General features: G+C 42.2%; 13 non-coding genes and 16 pseudogenes across 13 annotated transcripts; all 29 read right to left on the bottom strand.

The window, feature by feature from the left end:
- Positions 1 to 11,682: 11,682 nt before the first annotated feature.
- Positions 11,683 to 11,797, bottom strand: LOC136742949 (U5 spliceosomal RNA). Its single transcript, XR_010815071.1, has one exon. It is a non-coding gene; the product is annotated as a U5 spliceosomal RNA (small nuclear RNA).
- Positions 11,798 to 18,248: 6,451 nt separating this feature from the next.
- LOC136742766 (uncharacterized) lies at positions 18,249 to 18,367 on the bottom strand (annotated as a pseudogene).
- Positions 18,368 to 18,582: 215 nt separating this feature from the next.
- On the bottom strand, positions 18,583 to 18,701 carry LOC136742705 (uncharacterized; annotated as a pseudogene).
- Positions 18,702 to 18,917: 216 nt separating this feature from the next.
- Positions 18,918 to 19,036, bottom strand: LOC136742894 (uncharacterized; annotated as a pseudogene).
- Positions 19,037 to 19,259: 223 nt separating this feature from the next.
- On the bottom strand, positions 19,260 to 19,378 carry LOC136742921 (uncharacterized; annotated as a pseudogene).
- Positions 19,379 to 19,594: 216 nt separating this feature from the next.
- On the bottom strand, positions 19,595 to 19,713 carry LOC136742672 (uncharacterized; annotated as a pseudogene).
- A 216-nt stretch (positions 19,714 to 19,929) lies between these two features.
- Positions 19,930 to 20,048, bottom strand: LOC136742964 (5S ribosomal RNA). The gene has a single exon (XR_010815085.1). It is a non-coding gene; the product is annotated as a 5S ribosomal RNA (ribosomal RNA).
- A 216-nt stretch (positions 20,049 to 20,264) lies between these two features.
- Positions 20,265 to 20,383, bottom strand: LOC136742953 (5S ribosomal RNA). The gene has a single exon (XR_010815075.1). It is a non-coding gene; the product is annotated as a 5S ribosomal RNA (ribosomal RNA).
- A 223-nt stretch (positions 20,384 to 20,606) lies between these two features.
- LOC136742764 (uncharacterized) lies at positions 20,607 to 20,725 on the bottom strand (annotated as a pseudogene).
- Positions 20,726 to 20,944: 219 nt separating this feature from the next.
- On the bottom strand, positions 20,945 to 21,063 carry LOC136742817 (5S ribosomal RNA). The gene has a single exon (XR_010815050.1). It is a non-coding gene; the product is annotated as a 5S ribosomal RNA (ribosomal RNA).
- A 216-nt stretch (positions 21,064 to 21,279) lies between these two features.
- On the bottom strand, positions 21,280 to 21,398 carry LOC136742671 (uncharacterized; annotated as a pseudogene).
- A 216-nt stretch (positions 21,399 to 21,614) lies between these two features.
- On the bottom strand, positions 21,615 to 21,733 carry LOC136742866 (5S ribosomal RNA). Its single transcript, XR_010815057.1, has one exon. It is a non-coding gene; the product is annotated as a 5S ribosomal RNA (ribosomal RNA).
- Positions 21,734 to 21,947: 214 nt separating this feature from the next.
- On the bottom strand, positions 21,948 to 22,066 carry LOC136742621 (5S ribosomal RNA). The gene has a single exon (XR_010814992.1). It is a non-coding gene; the product is annotated as a 5S ribosomal RNA (ribosomal RNA).
- A 224-nt stretch (positions 22,067 to 22,290) lies between these two features.
- Positions 22,291 to 22,409, bottom strand: LOC136742867 (uncharacterized; annotated as a pseudogene).
- A 216-nt stretch (positions 22,410 to 22,625) lies between these two features.
- LOC136742717 (uncharacterized) lies at positions 22,626 to 22,744 on the bottom strand (annotated as a pseudogene).
- A 209-nt stretch (positions 22,745 to 22,953) lies between these two features.
- Positions 22,954 to 23,072, bottom strand: LOC136742958 (5S ribosomal RNA). The gene has a single exon (XR_010815080.1). It is a non-coding gene; the product is annotated as a 5S ribosomal RNA (ribosomal RNA).
- Positions 23,073 to 23,285: 213 nt separating this feature from the next.
- On the bottom strand, positions 23,286 to 23,404 carry LOC136742744 (uncharacterized; annotated as a pseudogene).
- A 212-nt stretch (positions 23,405 to 23,616) lies between these two features.
- On the bottom strand, positions 23,617 to 23,735 carry LOC136742629 (5S ribosomal RNA). The gene has a single exon (XR_010815000.1). It is a non-coding gene; the product is annotated as a 5S ribosomal RNA (ribosomal RNA).
- A 209-nt stretch (positions 23,736 to 23,944) lies between these two features.
- LOC136742856 (uncharacterized) lies at positions 23,945 to 24,063 on the bottom strand (annotated as a pseudogene).
- A 227-nt stretch (positions 24,064 to 24,290) lies between these two features.
- LOC136742752 (uncharacterized) lies at positions 24,291 to 24,409 on the bottom strand (annotated as a pseudogene).
- Positions 24,410 to 24,619: 210 nt separating this feature from the next.
- Positions 24,620 to 24,738, bottom strand: LOC136742694 (uncharacterized; annotated as a pseudogene).
- Positions 24,739 to 24,966: 228 nt separating this feature from the next.
- On the bottom strand, positions 24,967 to 25,085 carry LOC136742743 (uncharacterized; annotated as a pseudogene).
- A 210-nt stretch (positions 25,086 to 25,295) lies between these two features.
- On the bottom strand, positions 25,296 to 25,414 carry LOC136742760 (5S ribosomal RNA). Its single transcript, XR_010815045.1, has one exon. It is a non-coding gene; the product is annotated as a 5S ribosomal RNA (ribosomal RNA).
- A 216-nt stretch (positions 25,415 to 25,630) lies between these two features.
- Positions 25,631 to 25,749, bottom strand: LOC136742961 (5S ribosomal RNA). Its single transcript, XR_010815082.1, has one exon. It is a non-coding gene; the product is annotated as a 5S ribosomal RNA (ribosomal RNA).
- Positions 25,750 to 25,976: 227 nt separating this feature from the next.
- On the bottom strand, positions 25,977 to 26,095 carry LOC136742938 (uncharacterized; annotated as a pseudogene).
- A 205-nt stretch (positions 26,096 to 26,300) lies between these two features.
- On the bottom strand, positions 26,301 to 26,419 carry LOC136742664 (5S ribosomal RNA). The gene has a single exon (XR_010815034.1). It is a non-coding gene; the product is annotated as a 5S ribosomal RNA (ribosomal RNA).
- A 220-nt stretch (positions 26,420 to 26,639) lies between these two features.
- On the bottom strand, positions 26,640 to 26,758 carry LOC136742681 (5S ribosomal RNA). Its single transcript, XR_010815037.1, has one exon. It is a non-coding gene; the product is annotated as a 5S ribosomal RNA (ribosomal RNA).
- Positions 26,759 to 26,973: 215 nt separating this feature from the next.
- On the bottom strand, positions 26,974 to 27,092 carry LOC136742703 (uncharacterized; annotated as a pseudogene).
- A 216-nt stretch (positions 27,093 to 27,308) lies between these two features.
- Positions 27,309 to 27,427, bottom strand: LOC136742658 (5S ribosomal RNA). The gene has a single exon (XR_010815028.1). It is a non-coding gene; the product is annotated as a 5S ribosomal RNA (ribosomal RNA).
- Positions 27,428 to 27,492: the final 65 nt, after the last annotated feature.

The following is a 27,492-nucleotide window of genomic DNA, read 5'->3' as shown; positions in this document are numbered from 1 at the left end:
CATACATGTACCTTACATGTGTACCTTTAAGTGGCGGGTCGCCCATCTTACTAGAGCTGTTCCCACACAGTAACACGTTTTCCCATTTTCTATGTATCGTTTTGTACACAACAACCAAGGCGTGCAAGCCCGCAAAATAACAATAAACGACAGGGGAGAAAACATAGCAAAAAACAAGAAAACACAAATAATACTAAATCCTATATAGGAATAACAACAAACATGCTTTTCAATGTTTGCATTTATAGAACTTGTATATAACTTAATGACTTTTCTTCATTTACCATAAACACTATAAACTTCTATAAACTATAAACACGATATTTTATATTATCACCGGCGTATCAGATATTGAACAATTAATTAGCACTCCTTTTTTTTTTTTTTTCTAATAGTAGGTCAAACCTACGCTGCAGTTTACAAACACACTTAAGCCTGCGGGAACCCAGACAGGAAAACACAGTCCTGTTCCTTCACAAACAAGAAGACACAGTCAAGTCTATGGTAACCCTAAGAAACCATGCTCCTCGGTTATTGGTGTCAATGGATCTCATTATCCTGAAACTGTCATGATCGAAACATGGAATATTGTTTGTCAGTTTCCATAAAATTATGCATTAAGAGTAATGCAACAGTCACTTATCATTTTGAGCAGCTGTATCAATTGATAGTTAGATCTTTGTAATGAAATGAATAGACAGTGATCTCAGATGTAATGTGTGAATTGCATTTTGAAATGGTAATACTTTGATGTTAAGTTGTGTCATTTTAGTTCAATGAACAAATGATCTGAGGTTGATGTGTATTGTATCCAAGCAATTGTAAAAAAGTGTTAGAGTTTTGAAAAATGTGCATTTTGTTCATCGGGTGTGAGTTTAGTGTCTAGAGTTTTGAAAAATGACATCAAGGTTCTGAAATGAGTGCCAAAGTGATTGTAAAAAAGTGTAATATCAGGGGACAGTGGCTATTAGTGATCTGGCCTTCCGTGGCCTCTGTATTAATGTAACAGGTCACATTGTATGTGTACACTGATACTTGATAGTATAATATAGTATAAGTAAAAAACATACATAGGTATCATAGAAGTATTTTGCAGAAATGATTATGGATAGTTATCAAAATGGAGAGGAAATGCTAAATCCAGTCTCCCCAGGCTGAGCTTCTATTGCTGCACCTGCTGGCCCCACTATATGGATAGAGCCACACCAAGTACAAGAGTCTCCCCATTGCTATTTATATCTCCCTATCCAGTCTTCTATAGGTGTCAGGGTGGGGTGCCTATTCCCCTGCATGCTTTGAAACCTATAGCACCTGGGACGCACACTTGGGATCCGGTTCCTCTGCCCCTCACATACACATGAGGAATCCCAGGTGCTCAATACGTCATACTGTCTCTTTCATCTCATGTGTAAACTATGGACAAATACATGACTAAACGTGTTAAGTTGCTTTTCCCAGAATGCTTTGCGCCACAATATGCAAATAACGGGGACTATGATTGGCTCCCTGACATTACCCACACTGCGACTGATGCTACCCATTTCACTACCCAACAAAGACCCATAATATGCATGTGTCTGTCTGTCTGTCTGTCTGTCAAAGTATGTGTGTCTGTGTCTGTTTGTGTGTGTTTGTGTGTCTGTCTCTGTGTGAAAATGTGCCTGTCTCTGTGTGAAAGTGAGTGTGTCTGTGTCTGTGTCTGTCTGTCTGTGAAAGTGAGTGTGTGAAAGTGTGTGTGAGTGTCTGTCTGCCTGTCTGTCTTTGAAAGTGTGTGTGAGTGTCTGTCTGTCATGTAACTTGCACATCTGTTAGGGCACCATATGCAGAGATGTACACATATTGTTCCTTTTCCATATACACTCACCTAAAGGATTATTAGGAACACCATACTAATACTGTGTTTGACCCCCTTTCGCCTTCAGAACTGCCTTAATTCTACGTGGCATTGATTCAACAAGGTGCTGAAAGCATTCTTTAGAAATGTTGGTCCATATTGATAGGATAGCATCTTGCAGTTGATGGAGATTTGTGGGATGCACATCCAGGGCACGAAGCTCCCGTTCCACCTGTAGCGTAAGGTACACTTATAAATTTCAATTAAAGAAGTGAATTTATAGTATCACCTTATCACGAATCCTGGAATCTTGTAGAACTCAATTTCTGTAATAATTGGACGCAGACACCAATTCCAAAGATATAAATTGTCAAATTTATTCAAAACAAAGACTAAATGTAGCACTACACTAATTATACAAAAGGGAAAAACTAATTAAATTAATTCAACTCTATATCAACAAATCAAAGACAAATCACTTCCGTGACCAAATCAAAGACCATGGGATCGCATATGATAACACAAATCGTTAAACAAAAAAGGTTATAAACACATTGACTACAATACCGGTTAGTAAGACGAAGGTGAGTCTATTGTTAGTATTATTAGTCAGACATTAAATAACTACGCAGGTTAGTATTTATGTCGGGTAACTTCTCGTTATATATATATCAGTCTCATTTACGTTTAGGTGCCGAGAAAGATCCTATTTGTTACCACAATTTCCCTTAACTGATTATTATTCAATGATTAAGGATAGGCAGGGCCACCAATAATCTAATGTCTATTAACTTGTGTCAATTTCAGACTAAACAGTTAAACAGGAATGAGAAGATATTTCTCGGCGTTGACAGATTTTATTTCTAAAATTATCAACAAAACAGTTTAATGCAACACACATTTATATTTAAGAAAACTAAATGATATTACACATTCTAGAGTTATGAATCACAGATTAACATTTCTAATTGATTTCTCAAATGTCATGAATCATGAACTCCAAACTGTTAAACTTATCTGAACTTCGTCGCAGAGAGGCCTCTCTGGCTTCGGGCTCAGATAACAGCACACGGCACGAGGTCCGTGTGGTTTGGAACAAAGGCAGTCCGGTTCGGCTTTGTCCAAGAACTTCCACTCAGTCGATGCACCTGGAAGTTGGGGTTTCGCGAAAGTAGAGTCGTTTCCAAACAGATTTTCCACTGGTTCGAAGGCTCCAAGGTTTTGCACAAAATCTTCTTTGTAAGCAGGGTTCCACCGTAGTTACTTGAAGACAAAGTCTTTGAGGAAAGCAGGGCCCTGTTTGTTCCAAGGGTCAAGTTTCTTAAAACTCAAATAGCTATTTAAATGACTGACACTTTCGTATTCAGTCGACTTAGTCATTTGTCCAGCTGTAAAACTCCACTGATCAGGTGGGCACAGGCGGGCAGCGCAGTCTGTAAAGTTCTTTATTTAATAAAGTCCTTTAAAAGAATTCTTTGTACGGCTCAATCTCCTTCTCCCAGTTTAACTCTTCTGTTGCCGGCAAAGACTTGGTTGGTTTCTGGTTCCGGTTCGGGCAACAGAGCTACAGGTTGAGCTGTGGCAGCGAGTTACTGGTTCAGGTGAGAGAGAGAGAGAAAGAAAGGCCGTGTTTGTCCTTTATAGTCTGTCAGATCAATAGGTGATTGGTTCCTGAGTTCTTGAGATTGGATTTCGGTTTCAGCCCCCAGTGTCCTATTGGAGGGGGGCTTGATTTATGACTGATGTCAATCCATGCCATCTTTTGGAAATGCCGGTTGGCCTGGGTTCGTAACTCTATGTCGGGATTTCGGCTCTCATCCACTTCAAAGAGTTTTTATCAACCACAGGCCCCTTTCTCCAGACATCTCATAGCAGAATAACAAACTATTTGGCCTCTTCTCGGTGCCATCCTCCCCAAAACTGTCACTTTGATGCAAACCAGTTCCAAGCTGATGAGCAAAGGAAATCTGATAACTTTGGGGGGGAGAGGTCTTCTTAGATCCGTGCTTCAGCTCAGAGCCCAAATACTCTTATCCAAATACACCCAACATAACGCTACACACCCCATCCCAAAGATGCTCTATTGGGTTGAGATCTGGTGACTGTGGGGGCCAGTTTAGTACAGTGAACTCATTGTCATGTTCAAGAAACCAATTTGAAATGATTCGACCTTTGTGACATGGTGCATTATCCTGCTGGAAGTAGCCATCAGAGGATGGGTACATGGTGGTCATAAAGGGATGGACATGGTCAGAAACAATGGGCCGTGGCATTTAAACGATGCCCAATTGGCACTAAGGGGCCTAAAGTGTGCCAAGAAAACATCCCCCACACCATTACACCACCACCACCAGCCTGCACAGTGGTAACAAGGCATGATGGATCCATGTTCTCATTCTGTTTATGCCAAATTCTGACTCTGAAATCGAGACTCATCAGACCAGGCAACATTTTTCCAGTCTTCAACTGTCCAATTTTGGTGAGCTTGTGCAAATTGTAGCCTCTTTTTCCTATTTGTAGTGGAGATGAGTGGTACCCAGTGGGGTCTTCTGCTGTTGTAGCCCATCCGCCTCAAGGTTGTACGTGTTGTGGCTTCACAAATGCTTTGCTGCATACCTCGGTTGTAGCGAGTGGTTATTTCAGTCAAAGTTGCTCTTCTATCAGCTTGAATCGAGTCGGCCCATTCTCCTCTGAGCTCTAGCATCAACAAGGCATTTTCGCCCACAGGACTGCCGCATACTGGATGATTTTCCCTTTTCACACCATTCTTTGTAAACCCTAGAAATGGTTGTGCTTGAAAATCCCAGTAACTGAGCAGATTGTGAAATACTCAGACCGGCCCGTCTGGCACCAACAACCATGCCACGCTCAAAATTGCTTAAATCACCTTTCATTCCCATTCAGACATTCAGTTTGGAGTTCAGGAGATTGTCTTGACCAGGACCACACCCCTAAATGCATTGAAGCAACTGCCATGTGATTGGTTGGTTAGATAATTGCATTAATGAGAAATTGAACAGGTGTTCCTAATAATCCTTTAGGTGAGTGTATATGTATGTATGTATGTATGCATGTCCAATTGCTTTGACAATTCAAATGCACTGAATTGAGAGAGAGAGAGAGAGAGAGAGAGAGAGAGAGTTGTAGTCCAGACCACTGCAAAATTCCTGCTGAAGTGATCTGGATCACCACACAATGGCCCAAGGACCACTGCAAACTTGGATTTCAATGTATTTGTGTAATCTGTGTTGCAATAGCACCTACCATGTTCCTTTGTGGTGATCTGGTTAATTCTGATCTGGGAAAACCACAATCCTGCAGGTTTAATAAGTCTCTCTACACATCAGTCCCTGAGTACCTTCAACCAATGGTCATTTTGACCAATTAAGCCCAAGATTTGAGTCAATTAAGTTGTCAAGGACTACCCAGTGAAGACGTGAACTCACGACTAGGTCACACTGTGAGCTCACCAGAGCAGACATTACACTGAGCTCACTGTGAGCTCACTTAGCGCTTTTCCAGCGACATGGTGCCGGTGCTGGAGCCGGAGCTGCTGCTCGGCCTGGGATCCAGCTGATCTTTTTTGAACCGGCCCGCTTTTCCACCGGTTTTGACGTCACTGGATGTGGGCGTTCCCAAGCATGGAGTAGAAGTGGAGAAACACAGCAATAGTAATCAGCACCGAGGCGACTGCGTCTTTAAACCCCATTTAACATCACAATCAAACTCATTCCGCGTCTATGGCAAATCGTAACCCTAATGTTACAAATGTTCCCTAAACACCTATTTTGCAGGATCAATAAAAAATTATTAGGATTTTTTAAACTTTTACTGACACACATAGTTAATAGCAATGTGTTATAACTTTACCGAAAATAATAATCTGTATATCTTTAATTGTTTAGACGTTATTAAGATATAATGCATCTTTCACATAGGGAACATTTGTAACATGTTAGGAAAAACAAACAAATGATTTGAAAATATTCATAATTACAGCATACAATTTGTCAGGCTTCATAACAATGGTATTTATAACATACTCTGTAAAAATCAAGAAAATAGCATTTGTGGTTCACGAGAAAATATGTATATATAATCAAAGCTATCAGACTATAGCAGCCGGTGTATGAAGACACATACGATTATACAGCATTATTTGGCAGCTTCGCAAGACCTAATTTGAAACGTTGTTGGTAAGTTACATAATTAGTGGGGACCCGCTATTTGCAGTTCTTCCCCTCCATAATTGCTAAAATAAAGTTTTACTGACATTTTATTGACCCTACCACTGCATAGGGCACATCTGTAACATGAACGCTACTGAATGGCACATACATTGAAAACTACGGAGAACTGAGACAAATCCACTTTACACTTCATAAATAATCTTAAAACGTTTCCAACCAAGGCAACACCCACTTGAAATACGTTCATTCTCATTTTTGGTAAACAAAAAGAGAGATTGTTACATATGTTCCCTATGATGCATCTACAGAGAGAGAGAGACAGACAGACACTAACTCTCTCTCTCTCTCAGCTGGGAGTGTGTGGGAGGGGTCTGCAGTGAGCGGGAGTGCTGCTGAGAGCTCTGTCCTTTGGCTGCGTTTTTTTGTTGCTTTACTTTTTTCAGTTTGTTTATTTTGTCTTCTGTTTTCAGTGCTTTTCTTATTGTGGGGGAACAGGGGAGGGGAGGGGGGAGTACCGGTAGTTCTTCCCGGGTCGGGGGGTCGGACCCCCTGAATGCGTCTTTTGAAAAACTGACCCGACGCCATGGAGTCAAGATCGCTCCGGTGCAGTTCTGCCCCCTAGAGCAGTGTGTGTTAGCGGTTGGGGAGGTAGCAGGGTGTGAAAATATCAAGTCTGCTGCCATTGTTATCTTCTTAAAAACCACTGATCTGCTCAATCAGCTAGTGGCTAATGGCACAGTGTTAGACGACACTTTCACCCCGGTGTTGCCGCTCGCTGCTCCTGCCCGGAAGGTAACGCTGTCTAACGTCCCTCCGTTCATCCGCACCGGCTCGGGCAGCTGATGTCCGGCATTAAGAGGGTCCCGCTGGGCTGCAAAGCCCCGCAACTGAAACACGTCGTGTCCTTCCGAAGGCAGCTGTATATGATCCTCAATAACATCAATGAGGATCTTAATGTCTCCGAAGTTGGATCTCTCTTGCTGCCACCACCACGAAGATTGCTCTTTAGTAATGTTGGAAAGTCAAAGACAGCAACCGTCAGGGTTCTTGCATATGACGTATTCGTGCTGCACCTCTCTGCAAGGATCCAGGACAGTTTGTCAATGTAAACTCCAGTGCCTGGGAATATTTCCACCTAAAAGACAATGGTAAATAAAAAACAAGTTTATCCCCAAACTATTCTTATATTATGTTAAGTGGAATACATTATCAGTAAGGCTGTGATTTTGTTACAGAAATGTGTTATTAAAGACCACAGTATGTCTCAATTCTAAGTTTATTAATTTACAGACATAATAAAGTCAGTGAATCTGTGACACCCATAATTCAATTACATTCTTATTATCAACTATAACTATGAATATAACTGATAATGTAGCATCATTAGATTGTTTACAACCAATATTTGTTTTCAATATATATATTTTTACCTTGTCTTTGTAATATTGTAGACCAAGAGTGTTATACCTGTTTTGGTGATTCTTTGTCAGATTCAGAACAATTTGCTGTGGGGCTGTCAGAACCACTTGATGGTGACACACTTTTGTCTTCATTGCTGATAAATGTGGCTTTTGTTACAATTTTTTTCAGATTGTCCAAAAGGTCTGGAATCTCTGGAGAAAAAAACCTTAGTATTAAATGATAATCATTTCTAGTAATATATTTAATGCAAAGTGAAAACAAAACCATCAATGCCTGCAATTATACTTGAGAGACTTGCTCTATGTTATTGGCAAACTGACCTTTTTGTGGGTCATTAACATTAGCTACGAAAAAAATAAAAAAGATAAAATACAAGAATTTCCAGGTCTAATGTAATGCATATAGTCATTAATGTAGGATTATGAAGTTATGTTGAAAAACTTTATTTAATAATCAGTATTATTAAACTATTAGACAGTGCACATTAAGAGTCTGTATTGTGGTTCTAGATTACTTCAGTATGATCAACTATAATACATTACTCTGGAATCTAAATTACTGAAGAATAACATTTATCAAGGTAAGGAATTATTTGCTATAAATAAAAAAACTTACCATCAACCATACGGTTTCGAAGACATTGGTTTTCATTTTTAAGTCTTGTGTTTTCCTTTTCGAGCTGCTTAACGTTTTGCTGTAGCTCAACTTCACTGGACTCTTTAAATGTCTGTAGAATATGACGGGATCTAATTCTTGAAGCTCCATCGGTTTTCTTTCTTATTTTGTGCTGTATTCAGAGAGGAAAAGAGTTTAAAATGAAAATATATATATATATATATGAATATGATTAAAAAAAAACAATCCTGCAATACATTTATTTAATATTTGCAGTAATTATCTCACCGGTAACTGTGGTTCATCAAGGTCACTATCATCTGAAATTTGAAGTTTTTTGTTTGGTTTAGGTACTCTCTTCATTTTAGGACAGGGCATTTTTGTTAGGTCATTAAGTTTTCTTCTTAGTTCGCCTTCTTTTCCTAAAATAAAAATAAAATAAATAAAACCCTGCATTATGTCCACAGATATTTGGGGATTATATTTATTTGTCATAAAAATACTGTGCTTTGACCATACAAATTAAGATGAACAGCCAACACTGAATCAAAACTGAAGTTAAATTATATCTGGTTTAATTTATTTTGTGATTTGGGGGATTTTATTGTAAAGCACAACACACAATAAATCGTTCTTACAAATGCCAGTCAAGTATGACGAGTTTTTAGCGCCCTCACCACCACCTACCATGTTATAAGAGTATGTTAGACGTACAACACATTAATAACTTAAACATTCATTTCAAATATACTGTGATTGTATATATCAAATAGCATGTAAAGACTTTAATGTTTTTTTTTTTAAATAAACATTGTTACCAGTCATAATGATCTGCGCTTCATGGACAGGCCATCCACCTTTTGGAGGTTTGTTCGTGTCTCTCCACTCTGCTCTGAAGTTTCGAGTCGTCTCTTCGTCATCATCAGCAATGCTGAATAAATCAAAATTGCGAAAGCAAGCAGTGGGAATCACGCTGTAAGAGTCTTTGTCGACCCCGCTTTCCCACTTCACCAACGCGTGCATCACCGCCATACTACCTTCACCTTCTCGTCCGTTTTTTCTGCGCCTTTTTCCCCCAACAAGTCACGGCACAAAAAACAGTCCCGCTCTGCATTCTGGTACTTGGCGTTCTTAATAACACCAACAGGGTGTAATCGCATAGACCACTCGAGTATAAAGTACTACATATCCCATCTGTTACAGTTTTTTTTCTTCTTCTGAAACTGCAAGCGCACTACATAAAGTTTGGCAAATGAAGAAATTTGGATGATGAGTTTACAATCTTATAAACAGTATTTAAGTAAACCTAGATATGCAATTCCAAAAAGATCAGCATCGAGATGGAGAAACAGGATACAAAAATAATAATACAATGTTTATACTTTTTGTATTTTAATTACAGTATGTAATTATTGCCTTTTGATTTACATTTACAGAAAAAGAACGGCGGCAAACGTGGACTACCCAACAAGAAGCAACAAAGTTACTAAAATATCAGATTCTCAGGTAAGCTTCATGCAGCCATACATGTATAATTATAAAATCAATCCAAAAAATAGACCTTGTTTACCCTACAACTGATTTGAGTGTTAATTCTATTTAAGATATAAAAAAATATTTTATTTTCTGAACTAATAATCTGTGAACATTCTATTATCTCTATAATTTTAATTAATACATTTATTTTATTATTGGTGGAACATTATGTTTTTCAGCTCAGATGATTTCACGTACCATCAATTTTTCTGTTAATAAATGTGCAAAAACAAATCAGATGGATAGGCCCCTACATATGAACATTAAGTTAAAGGCCTAGAGTGAGTGTTCTTCACTTCCAGTCATGGCGGGCCACAATCCAGCTCTTTGTAACTCATCAACAACCAAAGACCTGGGAAAAGGGTTAAATGGCTTCAGTTAAGCCAATTAGGTAATTAAGAGCTCAACTGGAAAAAAAACAGCAGGCATAGGGGTACTTTAGGACCACAGTCACTGATATAACCTACAATGTTGTTGTAATGAAAATCAGCAGACAGTGGGCCTCCTCCAGGACTAAGGTTGAGAAGCACTGGTCTTGAAGACCACAATAACAATCGACCTCAAGGGCTAGGGATATTCGAGGTGATGCTAAACCAGTCCTGAATGTTTAAATATAATGTTATTTTCTTGTAGTGTGCCGTTGCTGTTAATGCAACCAGTTATATTGAGCCATCAAATACAGAAGCTGACGAAAGACATCAACATGTAAATTTAGTTGTAAATTTAAAGTGTGTGTGAAAAGTATTTTGTATATGGAGATTAACCCATAGTTTCACAGATAAATTGTGGACCAGTGATATTCAGGATCTTCAAAACAAGTCCTGAATGCTCAAACTTAACACTTCTTTTTTTAGAGTGTCGTTGCTGTCAATCCAGCCAGTGATGTGGAGCCATCAGATACAGAAGCTGATGAAAAACAACATGTAAATTTCCTAAATTAATATGGTGCATCAAAATACTTATTTAGCACTTTCAACTGTTTCTTTGTGATTCCTAAAATTACTTTACAGGCTGGGGCTGGGGGAAGACACTGCGCCCGCCTGGAGAAGCCTGTACAAGCCCCCCTCAATAAGAGAGCTGGCAATCTGCAGTGGAGGGTGTTACACACCATTATTGCTGTCAATTCTTTTATTACTGTTCTTAACCCTGCTGTGTCCGACGCCTGCCCATTCTGTGCTCAGAGAGAGACCGTGTTTCACTGTTTCAGCACTTGCTCTCGGTTGTCACCCATTTTTAGTCTTTTAACTCGTCTTTTTACTGATCTTAACCTGATTTTTAACACAAAGGTTTTTATTTTAGGGGCGCGATACACCAGAAGGACCAAACATGTGGACCAGCTGGTAAACTTCTTGCTGGGCCAGGCTAAAATGGCCGTCTATAAGACTAGGAAGAACAGAGTGTGTGGGGAGGGCAGTGAGGATGCAGTGAGAGTGTTTGCCATGCTGGTCAAGTGCAGAGTCAGACTAGAGTTTAACTATTACAGGCTGATGAATGATTTGGAGAGTTTTGAACAGGTCTGGTGTATTAATGATGCCCTTTGTGAATTGTATGACGGGGAGTTGGTTTTTATTATGTAATTCATTTATAGGGTTTAGTATTTGATGGTTGTTTTGTTGTGTGTATTGGGTTGCTTTCTTTAAAAGTGTACAGATCAGTGGCGGAGTTAATGCTTGTTGGGGGGAGACAAACAAAGGGGAACACTATTTTTTATTTATTTATTTATTTTCTTTTGTATGAATTATTGCGTGTTGCAAACAGGCAATGAAGTCTGATAAAAGTCAAAAAGTCTCTCTCTCTCTCACACACACACACACAGCCAGCAAGACACACAGAGCCAGCCAGCTCAGCGATGACATCACAAACATCTCTCTCAGGTGACTCCTATGACATCACAGAGCACGTACATTCCGTTGCTTGCCGTCTGTCAACCACTCAGTCACTGCCAGCCAGACTGGCTGGCTGACTGGATGGTGGGGCTGCTTGCTGCTGCTGCGTACCTTAGCAAGCTTATTTGCTTGACCGGCCTTCCTCCTCCGCCCACATGCCCACCTATGTCCGATCTGCTGTTCACCTGGATCACAGCTCCGCCCCAACAAGGCAGAGCCTCCCAAGAATGGTACAAACTCACCCACGATCCCCTCCACGGAAAGCTATAGCAAAAGGCAAAAGCATTATACGTAATGAAGAGGAACCCGAGTCCAAGACGCATCCGACCAGCCATACATATTTGTGTGTATTAAAGATCACATTTTATTACATTTAGATTTTCTGTACTTTATTACATCTTTTTGTGATTTTTAAATGTATTGTTTCTTTTCCTTATATATGTATGTATGTATGTATGTATGTGTGTGTGTGTCTGTGTGAAAGTGTATGTGTTTGTGTGTCTCTGTGTGAAAGTGAGTGTGTGTGTGTCTGTCTCTGTGTTTGTGTGTCTGTCTCTGTGTGAAAGTGAGTGTGTGTGCGTGTGTCTGTCTGTGAAAGTGTGTGTGTGTGTGTGGGTGTGACAGTGTGTATGAGTGTCTGTCTGTCATGTAACTCGCACATCTGTGAGGGCACCATTTTTGCAGAAAGAGATGTACACATTTTGGAGCAACATATGCTGCCATCCAGACATCGTCTTTTCCAGGGACATCCCTGCATTTTTCAGCAGGATAACGCCAAACCACATTCTGCCCAGATTACAAGCGCATGGTTGCGTAGGCAGAGAGTGCGGGTGCTAGCATGGCCTGCCTGCAGTCCTGACCTGTCTCCGAATTGAGAATGTGTGGCGCACTATGAAGTGCAAATTAAGACAACGAAGGCCCTGTGCAGTTGCGCAGCTGAGGAAATGCATAATGGATGAATGGGGGGAAATCCCACTTGCTAAACTTAACCAAGTGGTGTCTTCAGTGCCCAAGTGCTTAATAAGTGTTATTAAAAGAAAAGGTGATGTTACATAGTGGTAAACAGTCGACTGTCCCAACTTTCTTGGTTTCTTTTCACTGCTAATGAGATGCTGTAGAGTGAGTTAGTTATATTGCTTTCAGGAGCTCTAATCGTATTGATGAGTTCATGCAGCATTTGTAATTGAATTTCAAAAAGAAATCCTTGCTGTCTGGCCTGTGTGTATGAGATGTACTCTGTCAATCTTTGGCTAACAACTGAAACATTGGTAGAACAGAAATGGCAACATAAAAAAGAAAAGTACATTTTAAAAGAGCACATTAAATAGGATGAATATACAGTTTTTTACAATCACTTTGTCACTAATTTCAGAACCTTGATGTCATTTTTCAAAACTCTAGACACAAAACTCAAAACGGTCATCACTTGTAACACAGGCTGTCCAATGTTCAAAACATTGCATTGTGCATTCATATCTTTAAAGAAACCTTGCACTTGCAGACTTGTTGGTTCAAATAATTCATTTATCATGAAATACCATAGTAACATTTATTTAGATCACCCACACAGAAGATACCGATAGTTTCACTGTGTAGTTGTTCGTACAATCATTAAATATTGTAGTACAAAATATGTGATACATGTTTCATTATGGTACTACACATAAATACATCACTGTAAAAGGACTAGTAGAGAGAATACTACAGACACAGTGGAATCATTGAACAAAATCTGAAATGTATTGATGCAATACAATCAAATCACACCATAGGTTTCTTTGAATCCATGCAACAATAATTAGCTACAAAAAAGAACAAAACTACAGTAAAATGTCAACTGCAGTGTTCCTCACCTGGCTTAGTGTAAAACAAAGGATTGATTACTGTACTTCTGAATTTCCATCAGCCCTGTGTTCAGGTTCAGGTTCTCACAACCATTTTTCACAAGAGGCATCTTGAAACTGAACATACCTGAACATACTCAGTCATCAGCTGCTTCACTCTGTCTGCATTTCTTTCAAAAGGCACACTATACTCTGTGCTACACATTGGTATGCAGTATACAGTCATTTGACAATTGAGAGTAGCCTAATGTTTAGTGCATGCTGAAGACTTGCCGCTTCTCAGTACGGAAATTTCTGATGATTGAGGCCACAGTTGATCCTGAGTTGATTCTGAGGTTTGATTGAATCATTGTAGCTGCCTCAGTCATGGTCATGCCATGATTTACAACATGCTCTACAACTATTTCTCGGATTTCACTGGACACTATTTGCTGTTGCTGCCGCTGTCTGGTCCGTGGCCTTGTCCTCTACCACGTTCCCCCAACACCTCTCAAATGAGGCCCATGGCTGCCTCTCTGGTGAGGCCTAAGCCCTCCTCTATGACGAGGCCCACGACCACCTCTCAGAAGGGGTGCATGTCCCCTTCCATTCCTTTGACCACCACGTCTTCCTCCTCCCACTGCTTGACCTCTATTGTGACCTGGATGACCTGCCGGCTCCATGTTATCACTGTGTTGCTGGGGTGGATAGCACTCATTTCACTCGATACTCGTACCACAATGTGAAATCAATCATCAATAACCAGTTGGCAGTATTGGAAAAGCAATTACAAGGGCCTGCATACATACAGTAATGTCAAATCTGATGTGGAAGAACAATCATCTTCAACCAGGTTGGAGCGTTAGTTGCAATGCCTTTAATACACGCAGCGTGGAGAGGAACAGTGACTCAAGTAGATCCCAAAGTCGCTCTGCCTTCATTTTAACAGTCAGAGCTTTTATACACAAAAATCAAAGAGCTGGTTATAATCAGAAAGTCATTACTATGTTATCTTAAAAGTTAGCTAAGCAGAATTTATATCATTATAGGACAGAGTTCATAGATCAACACATGGATTAGGGAGCAGGCACTTCAATCATACTGTTTGACATTGTCTCCAAGATTCTCATCGTAAATAACAAACAGAAATCAAACTACCTTCTGGCCTGACCTTCTAGCTTGACCTTATCTTTCTTAAGTATACAAGAGAGAAAAACAGGTATTAGAGAAAGAATTTCTAACTTTCCTTCCACACTGCAAACATGGTGTGGAAAAGTGCTACATGATGATGAATGATGATGAAATATTACATCCATAGATAATGTAGTCCAACTGGTTCATGCTCCTCGTTTATTGATGTCAATGGATCTCATTATCCTGAAACTTTCATGATCGAAACATGGAATATTGTTTGTCAGTTTCCATAAAATTATGCATTAAGAGTAATGCAACAGTCACTTATCATTTTGAGCAGCTGTATCAATTGATAGTTAGATCTTTGTAATGAAATGAATAGACAGTGATCTCAGATGTAATGTGTGAATTGCATTTTGAAATGGTAATACTTTGATGTTAAGTTGTGTCATTTTAGTTCAATGAACAAATGATCTGAGGTTGATGTGTATTGTATCCAAGCAATTGTAAAAAAGTGTTAGAGTTTTGAAAAATGTGCATTTTGATCATCGGGTGTGAGTTTAGTGTCTAGAGTTTTGAAAAATGACATCAAGGTTCTGAAATGAGTGCCAAAGTGATTGTAAAAAAGTGTAATATCAGGGGACAGTGGCTATTAGTGATCTGGCCTTCCGTGGCCTCTGTATTAATGTAACAGGTCACATTGTATGTGTACACTGATACTTGATAGTATAATATAGTACAAGTAAAAAACATACATAGGTATCATAGAAGTATTTTGCAGAAATGATTATGGATAGTTATCAAAATGGAGAGGAAATGCTAAATCCAGTCTCCCCAGGCTGAGCTTCTATTGCTGCACCAGCTGGCCCCACTATATGGATAGAGCCACACCAAGTACAAGAGTCTCCCCATTGCTATTTATATCTCCCTATCCAGTCTTCTTTATGTGTCAGGGTGGGGTGCCTATTCCCCTGCATGCTTTGAAACCTATAGCACCTGGGACGCACACTTGGGATCCGGTTCCTCTGCCCCTCACATACACATGAGGCATCCCAGGTGCTCAATACGTCATACTGTCTCTTTCATCTCATGTGTAAACTATGGACAAATACATGACTAAACGTGTTTAGTTGCTTTTCCCAGAATGCTTTGCGCCACGATATGAACGGGGACTATGATTGGCTCCCTGACATTACCCACACTGCGACTGATGCTACCCATTTCACTACCCAACAAAGACCCATAATATGCGTGTGTCTGTCTGTCTGTCTGTCAAAGTATGTGTGTGTGTTTCTGTGTGTGTCTGTGTCTGTCTGTCTGTGTGTGAAAGTGTGTGTGTGTCTGTCTGTCTGTCTGTCATGTAACTTGCACATCTGTGAGGGCACCACTAATGCAGAAAGAGATGTACACATATTGTTTATTTTCCATATATATGTATGTATGTATGTATGCATGTCCAATTGCTTTGACAATACAAATGAATTGAATTGAGAGGGAGAGAGAGAGAGTAAGAGAGAGAGAGAGAGAGACAGACAGACAGACAGACAGAGAGACACACACACACACACACACACACACACAGAGAGCCAGCCAGCCAGCTCAGCGATGACATGACGAGCCTCTCTCAGCTTACTGCTATGACATCACAGAGCACGTACATTCCGTTTAACAAATCGTTAAACAAAAAAGGTTATAAACACATTGACTACAATACCGGTTAGTAAGACGAAGGTGAGTCTCTCGTTAGTATTATTAGTCAGACATTAAATAACTACGCAGGTTAGTATTTATGTCAGGTAACTTCTCGTTATATATATATCAGTCTCATTTACGTTTAGGTGCCGAGAAAGATCCTATTTGTTACCACAATTTCCCTTAACTGATTATTATTCAATGATTAAGGATAGGCAGGGCCACCAATAATCTAATGTCTATTAACTTGTGTCAATTTCAGACTAAACAGTTAAACAGGAATGAGAAGATATTTCTCGGCGTTGACAGATTTTATTTCTAAAATTATCAACAAAACAGTTTAATGCAACTCACATTTATATTTAAGAAAACTAAATGATATTACACATTCTAGAGTTATGAATCACAGATTAACATTTCTAATTGATTTCTCAAATGTCATGAATCACAAACTCCAAACTGTTAAACTTATGTGAACTTCGTCGCAGAGAGGCCTCTCTGGCTTCGGGCTCAGATAACAGCACACGGCACGAGGTCCGTGTGGTTTGGAACAAAGGCAGTCCGGTTCGGCTTTGTCCAAGAACTTCCACTCAGTCGATGCACCTGGAAGTTGGGGTTTCGGGAATGTAGAGTCGTTTCCAAACAGATTTTCCATTGGTTTGAAGGCTCCAAGGTTGTGCACAAAATCTTCTTTGTAAGCATGGTTCCACCGTAGTTACTTGAAGACGAAGTCTTTGAGGAAAGCAGGGCCCTGTTTGTTCCAAGGGTCAAGTTTCTTAAGACTCAAATAGCTATTTAAGTGACTGACACTTTCGTATTCAGTCGACTTAGTCAATTGTCCAGCTGTAAAACTCCACTGATCAGGTGGGTCTGTGAAGTTATTTATTTAATAAAGTCCTTTAAAATAATTCTTCGCTCAATCTCCTTCTCATAGTTTAACTCTTCTGTTGCCGGCAAAGACTTGGTTGGTTTCTGATTCCGGTTCTGGCAACAGAGCTACAGGTTGAGCTGTGGCAGCGAGTTTCTGGTTCAGGTGAGAGAGAGAGAGAGAGAAAGACTGTCCGCTGTTCCTTATAGTCTGTCAGATCAGTAGGTGATTGGTCCCTGAGTTCTTGAGATTGGATTTCGCTTTATTTATGACTGATGTCAATCCATGCCATCTTTTGGAAACGCCGGTTGGCCTGGGTTCGTAGCTCTATGTCGGGATTTCGGCTCTCATCCACTTCAAAGAGTTTTTATCACCTACAGGCCCCTTTCTCCAGACATCTCATAGCAGAATTCCAAACTATTTGGCCTCTTCTCGGTGCCATCCTCCCCAAAACTGTCACTTTGATGCAAACCAGTTCCAAGCTGATGAGCTAAGGAAATCTGATAACTTTGGGGGGGGAGAGGTCTTCTTTAGATCAGTGCTTCAGCTCAGAGCCCAAATGCTCTTATCCAAATACACCCAACATAACGCTACATATGTATGTATGTATGTATATATGTGTAGAAGGAAAATTAGAAATTATTTTCTTACACCTGTTTTTCTCTCTTGTATACTTAAGAAAGATACGGTCAAGCTAGAAGGTCAGCCCAGAAGATAGTTTGATTTCTGTTTGTTATTTACGATGAGAACCTTGGAGACATTGTCAAACGGTATGACCTACGTGCCTGTTCCCTAAAACCATGTGTTGACCTATGAACTCTGTTCTATAATGATATATGTTCTGCTTAGTTAGCCTTTAAGATAACATAGTAATGACTTTCTAGCATGTATGGATGTATGTATGTATGTATATATATATATATATATACATATGTATGTATGTCCAATTGCTTTGACAATACAAATGAATTGAATTGAGAGGAAGAGAGAGAGAGAGAGAGAGAGAGAAAGAGAGAGAGAGAGACAGACAGACAGACAGACAGCTCAGCGATGACATCACGAGCCTCTCTCAGCTGACTGCTATGACATCACAGAGCACGTACATTCCGTTGCTTGTCGTCTGTCAACCACTCAGTCACTGCTAGCCAGACTGTCCCTAAGACAAAGTGTACAATACTTCAATTATATCTCCTCCAGACAGATAAAGAGTATTAAGAGCTACGATGAAGATACCCAGGAGACGTAAAAAGCTTGCATCACCTGGTATTTCCTGGAGGTCACCCATCCAAGTACTAACCAGGCCCTGGCCCGTTTAGTTTCCAAGGTCTGACGAGACCGGGCACGTTCAGGACGGTGTGGCCGCAAGCCAAGATGCCTGGCTGCATGATGTCTCTTAAAGGCTGGCGGGTATTGACGGAAGTTCCAGCAAAAAAAAAAGAAATAAGAAAAATGGAGGGAAAAATATCAGTGCAGCAAAGGGTGTTAAATGTAGCTGGGTACGTGTACAATACTTCAATTATATCTCCTCCAGACAGAAAGTGAGTATTAAGAGCTACGATCAAGTTACCCAAGTGATGTAAAAAGCTTGCAGCACCTGGTATCTCCAGGAGGTCTCCCATCTAAGTACTGACCAGGCCCTGCCCCGTTTAGCTTCCGAGATCTGACGAGATCGTGCGCATTCAGGATGGTGTGGCCACAAGCCGAGATGCCTGGCTGCATGATGTCTCTTAAAGGCTGGAGGATATTGACGGAACTTCCAGCAAAATAAAGAAGAAAAAAGAAAAATGGAGGGAAAAATATCAGTGCAGCAAAGGGAGTTGAAAGTAGCCGGGTACGTGTACAATTCTTCAATTATATCTCCTCCAGACAGAAAGAGAGTATTAAGAGCTATGATGAAGTTACCCAGGAGACGTAAGAAGCTTGCAGCACCTGGTATTTCCAGGAGGTCTCCCATCCAGGTACAGAATAGACACTGCCCCGTTTAGCTTCCGAGATCTGATGAGATTGGGCGCGTTCAGGACGGTGTGGCCGCAAACCAAGAGGCCTGGCTGCATGATGTCTCTTAAAGGCTGGCGGGTATTGACGGAACTGCCAGCAAATAAAAAAAAAAAAAGAAAAAAAGAAAAACGGAGGGAAAAAAATCAGTGCAGCAAAGGGTGTTGACAGTAGCCGGGTACGTGTACAATTCTTCAATTAAATCTCCTCCAGACAGAAAGAGAGTATTAAAAGCTACGACGAAGTTCCCCAGGTGACGAAAAAAGCTTGCAGCGCCTGGAATTTCCAGAAGGTCTCACATTCAAGTAATGACCAGGCCCTGCCCAGTTTAGCTTCCGAGAGCTGACGAGATGGGGCGCGTTCAGGACGGTGTGGCCGCAAGCCAAGAGGCCTTGCTGCATGATGTCTCTTAAAGGCTGGCGGATATTGACGGAACTTCCAGAAAAAAGAAAAAAGAAAAAGAAAAATGGAGGGAAAAATATCAGTGCAGCAAAGGGTGTTAAAAGTAGCCGAGTACGTGTACAATACTTCAATTATATCTCCTCCAGACAGAAAGAGTGTATTAAGAGCTAAGATAAAGTTACCCAGCAGACGAAAAAAGCTTGCAGCACCTGGTATTTCCAGGAGGTCTCCCATCCAAGTACTGACCAGGCCCTGCCCCGTTTAGCTTCCGAGATCTGACGAGATGGGGCGCGTTCAGGACGGTGTGGCCGCAAACCAAGAGGCCTGGCTGCATGATGTCTCTTAAAGGCTGGCGGGTATTGATGGAACTTCCAGCAAAAAAAAAAAGAAAAAAGAAAAATGGAGTGAAAAATATCAGTGCAGCAAAGGGTGTTGAAAGTAGCCGGGTATGTGAACAATACTTCAATTATATCTCCTCCAGACTGAAAGAGAGTATTAAGAGCTACGATGAAGTTACCCAAGTGACGAAAAAAGCTTGCAGCACCTGGTATTTCCAGGAGGTCACCCATCCAAGTACTGACCAGGCCCTGCCCCGTTCAGCTTCCGAGATCTGACGAGATCGGGCGCGTTCAGGACGGTGTGGCCGCAAGCCAAGAGGCCTGGCTGCATGAAGTCTCTTAAAGGCTGGAGGGTATTGACGGAACTTCCAGCAAAAAAGAAAAGAAAAAAGAAAAATGGAGGGAAATATATCAGTGCAGCAAAGGGTGTTGAAAGTAGCCGGGTACGTGTACAATTCTTCAATTATATCTCCTCCAGACTGTAAGAGAGTATTAAGAGCTACGATGAAGTTACCCAAGTGATGTAAAAGGCTTGCAGCACCTGGTATTTCCAGGAGGTCTCCCATCTAAGTACTGACCAGGCCCTGCCCCGTTTAGCTTCCGAGATCTGACGAGATCGGGTGCATTCAGGACGGTGTGGCCACAAGCCAAGACGCCTGGCTGCATGATGTCTCTTAAAGGTTGGCGGGTATTGACGGAACTTCCAGCAGAAAAATAAAATAAAAATAAAAATAAAAAGATGGATGGAAAAATATCAGTGCAGCAAAGGGTGTTGACAGTAGCTGGGTACGTGTACAATACTTCAATTATATCTCCTCCAGACAGAAAGAGAGTATTAAGAGCTACGATAAAGTTACCCAGGAGACGTAAAAGCTTGCAGCACCAGGTATTTCCAGGAGGTCTCACATTCAAGTACTGACCAGGTCCTGCCCCGTTTAGCTTCCGAGATCTGACCAGATCGGGCGCGTTCAGGACGGTGTGGCCGCAAGCCGAGATTCCTGGCTGCCTGATGTCTCTTAACGGCTGGCGGGTATTGACGGAATTTCCAGCAAAAAAAAAAAAAAAAAAATAGAAAAATGGAGGGAAAAATATCAGTGCAGGAGAGGTTGTTGAAAGTAGCCGGGTACGTGTACAATTCTTCAATTATATCTCCTCCAGACAGAAAGAGAGTATTAAGAGCTACGATGAAGTTACCCAAGTGATGTAAAAAGCTTGCAGCACCAGGTATTTCCAGGAGGTCTCCCATCTAAGTACTGACCAGGCCCTGCCCCGTTTAGCTTCCGAGATCTGACGAGATCGGGAGCGTTCAGGACGGTGTGGCCGCAAACCAAGAGGCCTGGCTGCATGATGTCTCTTAAAGGCTGGCGGGTATTGACGGAACTTCCAGCAAAAAAAAAAAGAAAAAAGAAAAATGGAGTGAAAAATATCAGTGCAGCAAAGGGTGTTGAAAGTAGCCGGGTATGTGAACAATACTTCAATTATATCTCCTCCAGACTGAAAGAGAGTATTAAGAGCTACGATGAAGTTACCCAAGTGACGAAAAAAGCTTGCAGCACCTGGTATTTCCAGGAGGTCACCCATCCAAGTACTGACCAGGCCCTGCCCCGTTCAGCTTCCAAGGTCTGACGAGATCGGGCGCGTTCAGGACGGTGTGGCCGCAAGCCAAGAGGCCTGGCTGCATGAAGTCTCTTAAAGGCTGGAGGGTATTGACGGAACTTCCAGCAAAAAAGAAAAGAAAAAAGAAAAATGGAGGGAAATATATCAGTGCAGCAAAGGGTGTTGAAAGTAGCCGGGTACGTGTACAATTCTTCAATTATATCTCCTCCAGACTGTAAGAGAGTATTAAGAGCTACGATGAAGTTACCCCAGTGATGTAAAAAGCTTGCAGCACCAGGTATTTCCAGGAGGTCTCCCATCTGAGTACTGACCAGGCCCTGCCCCGTTTAGCTTCCGAGATCTGACGAGATCGGGCGCATTCAGGACGGTGTGGCCGCAAACCAAGAGGCCTGGCTGCATGATGTCTCTTAAAGGCTGGCGGGTATTGACGGAACTGCCAGCAAAAAAAAAGAAATAAGAAAAATGGATGGAAAAATTTCAGTGCAGCAAAGGGTGTTGAAAGTAGCCGGGTACGTGTACAATACTTCAATTATATCTCCTCCAGACAGAAAGAGAGTATTAAGAGCTACGATGAAGTTACCCAAGTGACGTAATAAGCTTGCAGCTCCTGGTATTTCCAGGAGGTCTCCCATCCAAGTACTGATCAGGCCCTGCCCCGTTTAGCTTCCGAGATCTGACGAGATCGGGCGCATTCAGGACGGTGTGGCCACAAGCCAAGACGCCTGGCTGCATGATGTCTCTTAAAGGTTGGCGGGTATTGACGGAACTTCCAGCAGAAAAATAAAATAAAAATAAAAATAAAAAAATGGATGGAAAAATATCAGTGCAGGAAAGGGTGTTGAAAGTAGCCGGGTACGTATACAATTCTTCAATTATATCTCCTCCAGACAGATAGAGAGTATTAAGAGCTACGATGAAGTTACCCAGGAGACGTAAAAAGCTTGCAGGACCTGGTATTTCTAGGAGTTCTCACATTCAAGTACTGACCAGGCCCTGCCCCGTTTAGCTTCCGAGATCTGATGAGTTCGGGCGCGTTCAGGACAATGTGTCCGCATGCCAAGAGGCCTGGCTGCATGATGTCTCTTAAAGGCTGGCGGATATTGACGGAACTTCCAGAAATAATAATAAAGAAAAAGAAAAATGGAGGGGAAAATATCAGTGCAGCAATGGGTGTGGAAAGTAACCGGGTACGTGTACAATACTTCAATTATATCTCCTCCAGACAGAAAGAGAGTATTAAGAGCTACGATAAACTTACCCAGCAGACGTAAAAAGCTTGCAGCACCTGGTATTTCCAGGAGGTCTCCCATCCAAGTACTGACCAGGCCCTGCCCCATTCAGTTTCCGAGATCTGACGAGATCGGGCGCGTTCAGGATGGTGTGGCCGCAAGCCGAGATCCTGGCTGCATGATGTCTCTTAAAGGCTGGCGGTTATTGACGGAACTTCCAGCAAAAAAAAAAAAGAGAAATGGAGGGAGAAATACCAGTGCAGCAAAGGGTGTTGAAAGTAGCCGGGTACGTGTACAATACTTGAATTATATCTCCTCCAGACAGAAAGAGAGTATTAAGAGCTACGATGAAGTTACCCAGGTGACGTAAAAAGCTTGCAGCACCTGGTATTTCTAGGAGGTCTCCCATCCAAGTACTGACCAGGCCCTGCCCCGTTTAGCTTCCGAGATCTGACGAGATCGGGCGCATTCAGGACGGTGTGGCCACAAGCCGAGAGGCCTGGCTGCATGATGTCTCTTAAAGGTTGGCGGGTATTGACGGAACTTCCAGCAAAAAAAAAAAAAAAAGAAAAATGGATGGAAAAATATCAGTGCAGCAAAGGGTGTTGACAGTAGCTGGGTACATGTACAATACTTCAATTATATCTCTTCCAGACAGATAGAGAGTATTAAGAGCTACGATGAAGTTACCCAGGAGTTGTAAAAGCTTGCAGCACCAGGTATTTCCAGGAGGTCTCACATTCAAGTACTGACCAGGTCCTGCCCCGTTTAGCTTCCGAGATCTGTCGAGATCGGGCGCGTTCAGGATGGTGTGGCCGCAAGCCGAGACGCCTGGCTGCATGATGTCTCTTAAAGGCTGGCGGGTATTGACGGAACTGCCAGCAAAAAAAAAAAAAAGTGAAATGGTGGTAAAAATATCAGTGTAGCAAAGGGTGTTGAAAGTAGCGAGGTACGTGTACAATTCTTCAATTATATCTCCTCCAGATTGAAAGAGAGTATTAAGAGCTACGATGAAGTTACACAGGAGACGTAAAAAGCTTGCAGCACCTGGTATTTCCAGGAGGAAACCCATCCAAGTACTGACCAGGCCCTGCCCCGTTTGGCTTCCGAGATCTGACGAGATCGGGCGCGTTCAGGACGGTGTGGCCGCAAGCCAAGATGCCTGGCGGCATGATGTCTCTTAAAGGCTGGCGGGTATTGACGGAACAGCCAGCAAAAAAAAAAAGAGAAATGGAGGGAAAAATATCAGTGCAGCTAAGGCTGTTGAAAGTAGCCGGGTACGTGTACAACTCTTCAATTATATCTCCTCCAGACAGAAAGAGAGAATTAAGAGCTACGATGAAGTTACCCAGGAGACGTAAAAAGTTTGCAGCACCTCGTATTTCCAGAAGGTCACCCATAAAAGTACTGACCAGGCCCTGCCCCGTTTAAATTCTGAGATCTGACGAGATCGGGCGCGTTCAGGACGGTGTGGCCGCAAGCCGAGAGGCCTGGCTGCATGATGTCTCTTAATGGCTGGCGGGTATTGACAGAACTTCCAGCAAAAAAAAAAAAAAAAAAAAAAAGAAAAAGAAGAATGGAGGGAAAAATATCAGTGCAGTAATGGGTTTTGAAAGTAGCCGGGTACGTGTACAATTCTTCAATTATATCTCCTCCGAACAGAAAGAGAGTATTAAGAGCTACGATGAAGTTACCCAGGAGACGTAAAAAGCTTGCAGCACCTGGCATTTCTAGGAGGTCACCCATCCAAGTACTGACCAGGCCCTGCCCCGTTTAAATTCCAAGATCTGATGAGATCGGGGGCGTTCAGGACGGTGTGGCTGCAAGACAAGAGGCCTGGCGGCATGATGTGTCTTAAAGGCTGGCGGGTATTGATGGAACTTCCAGCAAAAAAAAAAAAGAAAAATAGAGGGAAATATACCAGTGCAGCAAAGGGTGTTGAAAGTAGCCGGGTACGTGTACAATTCTTCAATTATATCTCCTGGAGACAGAAAGAGAGTATTAAGAGCTACGATGAAGTTACCCAGGAGACGTAAAAAGCTTGCAGCACCAGGTATTTCCAGGAGGTCTCACATTCAAGTACTGACCAGGTCCTGCCCCGTTTAGCTTCCGAGATCTGACGAGATCGGGCGCGTTCAGGACGGTGTGGCCGCAAGCCGAGAGGCCTGGCTTCATGATGTCTCTTAATGGCTGGCGGGTGTTGACGGAACTTCCAGCAAAAAAAAAAAAAAAAAAAAAAAAGAAAAAGAAAAATGGAGGGAAAAATATCAGTGCAGTAATGGGTTTTGAAAGTAGCCGGGTACGTGTACAATTCTTCAATTATATCTCCTCCGAACAGAAAGAGAGTATTAAGAGCTACGATGAAGTTACCCAGGAGACGTAAAAAGCTTGCAGCACCTGGCATTTCTAGGAGGTCACCCATCCAAGTACAGACCAGGCCCTGCCCCGTTTAAATTCCAAGATCTGATGAGATCGGGGGCGTTCAGGACGGTGTGGCCGCAAGCCGAGATGTCTGGCTGCATGATGTTTCTTAAAGGCTGGCGGGTATTGACGGAACTGCCAGCAAAAAAAAAAAAGAAAAATAGAGGGAAATATACCAGTGCAGCAAAGGGTGTTGAAAGTAGCCGGGTACGTGTACAATTCTTCAATTATATCTCCTGGAGACAGAAAGAGAGTATTAAGAGCTACGATGAAGTTACCCAGGAGACGTAAAAAGCTTGCAGCACCTGGTATTTCTAGGAGGTCTCCCATCCAAGTACTGACCAGGCCCTGCCCCGTTTAGCTTCCGAGATCTGACGAGATCGGGCGCATTCAGGACGGTGTGGCCGCAAGCCGAGAGGCCTGGCTTCATGATGTCTCTTAAAGGCTGGCGGATATTGACGGAACTTCCAGCAAAAAAATAAAATAAAAAGAAAAATGGAGGGAAAAATATCAGTGCAGCAAAGGGTGTTGAAAGTAGCCTAGTACGTGTACAATTCTTCAATTATATCTCCTCCAGACAGAAAGAGAGTATTAAGAGCTACGATGAAGTTACCCAGGAGACGTAAAAGGCTTGCAGCACCTGGTATTTCTTGGAGGTCTCCCATCCAAGTACTGACCAGGCCCTGCCCCGTTTAGCTTCCGAGATCTGACGAGATCGGGCGCGTTCAGGATGGTGTGGCCGCAAGCCAAGATGCCTGGCTGCATGATGTCTCTTAATGGCTGGCGGGTATTGACGGAACTTCCAGCAAAAAACAAAAAAAAAAAAAAAAGAAAAAGAAAAATGGAGGGAAAAATATCAGTGCAGTAATGGGTTTTGAAAGTAGCCGGGTACGTGTACAATACTTCAATTATATCTCCTCCAGACAGATAGAGAGTATTAAGAGCTACGATAAAGTTACCCAGGAGACGTAAAAAGTTTGCAGTACCTAGTTTTTCCAGGAGGTCACCAATCCAAATACTGACCAGGTCCTGCCACGTTTTGCTTCCTAGATCTGACAAGATCGGGCGCGTTCAGGACGGTGTGGCCGCAAGCCAAAAAGCCTGGCTGCATGATGTCTCTTAAAGGCTGGCGGGTATTGACGGAACTTCCAGCAAAAAAAAGAAAAATGGAGGGAAAAATACCAGTGCAGCAAATGGTGTTGAAAGTAGCCGGGTACGTGTACAAATCCTCAATTATAACACCTCCAGAGAGAAAGAGAGTATTAAGAGCTACAATGAAGTTACTCAGGAGACTAAAAAGCTTGCAGCACCAGGTATTTCCAGAAGGTCTCCCATCCAAGTACTGACCAGGTCTTGCCCCGTTTAGCTTCCGAGATCTGATGAGATCGGGCGCGTTCAGGACGGTGTGGCCGCAAACCTAGAGGCCTGGCTGCATGATGTCTCTAAAAGGCTGGCGGGTATTGACGGAACATCCAAGAAATTTTTTTTTTTAAAAAATAGAAAAATGGAGGGAAAAATATCAGTGCAGGAAAGGGTGTTGAATGTAGCCGGGTACGTGTACAATACTTCAATTATATCTCCTCCAGACAGAAAGAGAGTATTAAGAGCTACGATGAAGTTACCCAAGTGACGAAAAAAGCTTGCAGCACCTGGTATTTCCAGGAGGTCACCCATCCAAATACTGACCAGGCCCTGCCCCGTTCAGCTTCCGAGATCTGACGAGATCGGGCGCGTTCAGGACGGTGTGGCCGCAAGCCAAGAGGCCTGGATGTATGAAGTCTCTTAAAGGCTGGCGGGTATTGACGGAAGTTCCAGCAAAAAAAAAAGAAATAAGAAAAATGGAGGGAAAAATATCAGTGCAGCAAAGGGTGTTAAATGTAGCTGGGTACGTGTACAATACTTCAATTATATCTCCTCCAGACAGAAAGCGAGTATTAAGAGCTACGATGAAGTTACCCAAGTGATGTAAAAAGCTTGCAGCACCTGGTATCTCCAGGAGGTCTCCCATCTAAGTACTGACCAGGCCCTGCCCCGTTTAGCTTCCGAGATCTGACGAGATCGTGCGCATTCAGGATGGTGTGGCCACAAGCCGAGATGCCTGGCTGCATGATGTCTCTTAAAGGCTGGAGGATATTGACAGAACTTCCAGCAAAATAAAGAAGAAAAAAGAAAAATGGAGGGAAAAATATCAGTGCAGCAAAGGGAGTTGAAAGTAGCCGGGTACGTGTACAATTCTTCAATTATATCTCCTCCAGACAGAAAGAGAGTATTAAGAGCTATGATGAAGTTACCCAGGAGACGTAAGAAGCTTGCAGCACCTGGTATTTCCAGGAGGTCTCCCATCCAAGTACTGACCAGGTCCTGCCCCGTTTAGCTTCCGAGATCTGATGAGATTGGGCGCGTTCAGGACGGTGTGGCCGCAAACCAAAAGGCCTGGCTGCATGATGTCTCTTAAAGGCTGGCGGGTATTGACGGAACTGCCAGCAAAAA

This window comes from Amia ocellicauda, unplaced genomic scaffold, assembly GCF_036373705.1.
Source record: "Amia ocellicauda isolate fAmiCal2 unplaced genomic scaffold, fAmiCal2.hap1 HAP1_SCAFFOLD_75, whole genome shotgun sequence".
Taxonomy (NCBI): domain Eukaryota; kingdom Metazoa; phylum Chordata; class Actinopteri; order Amiiformes; family Amiidae; genus Amia; species Amia ocellicauda.
The sequence above is the reverse complement of the archived record's forward strand: the minus strand, read 5'-3'. Positions and strand labels throughout refer to the sequence as shown.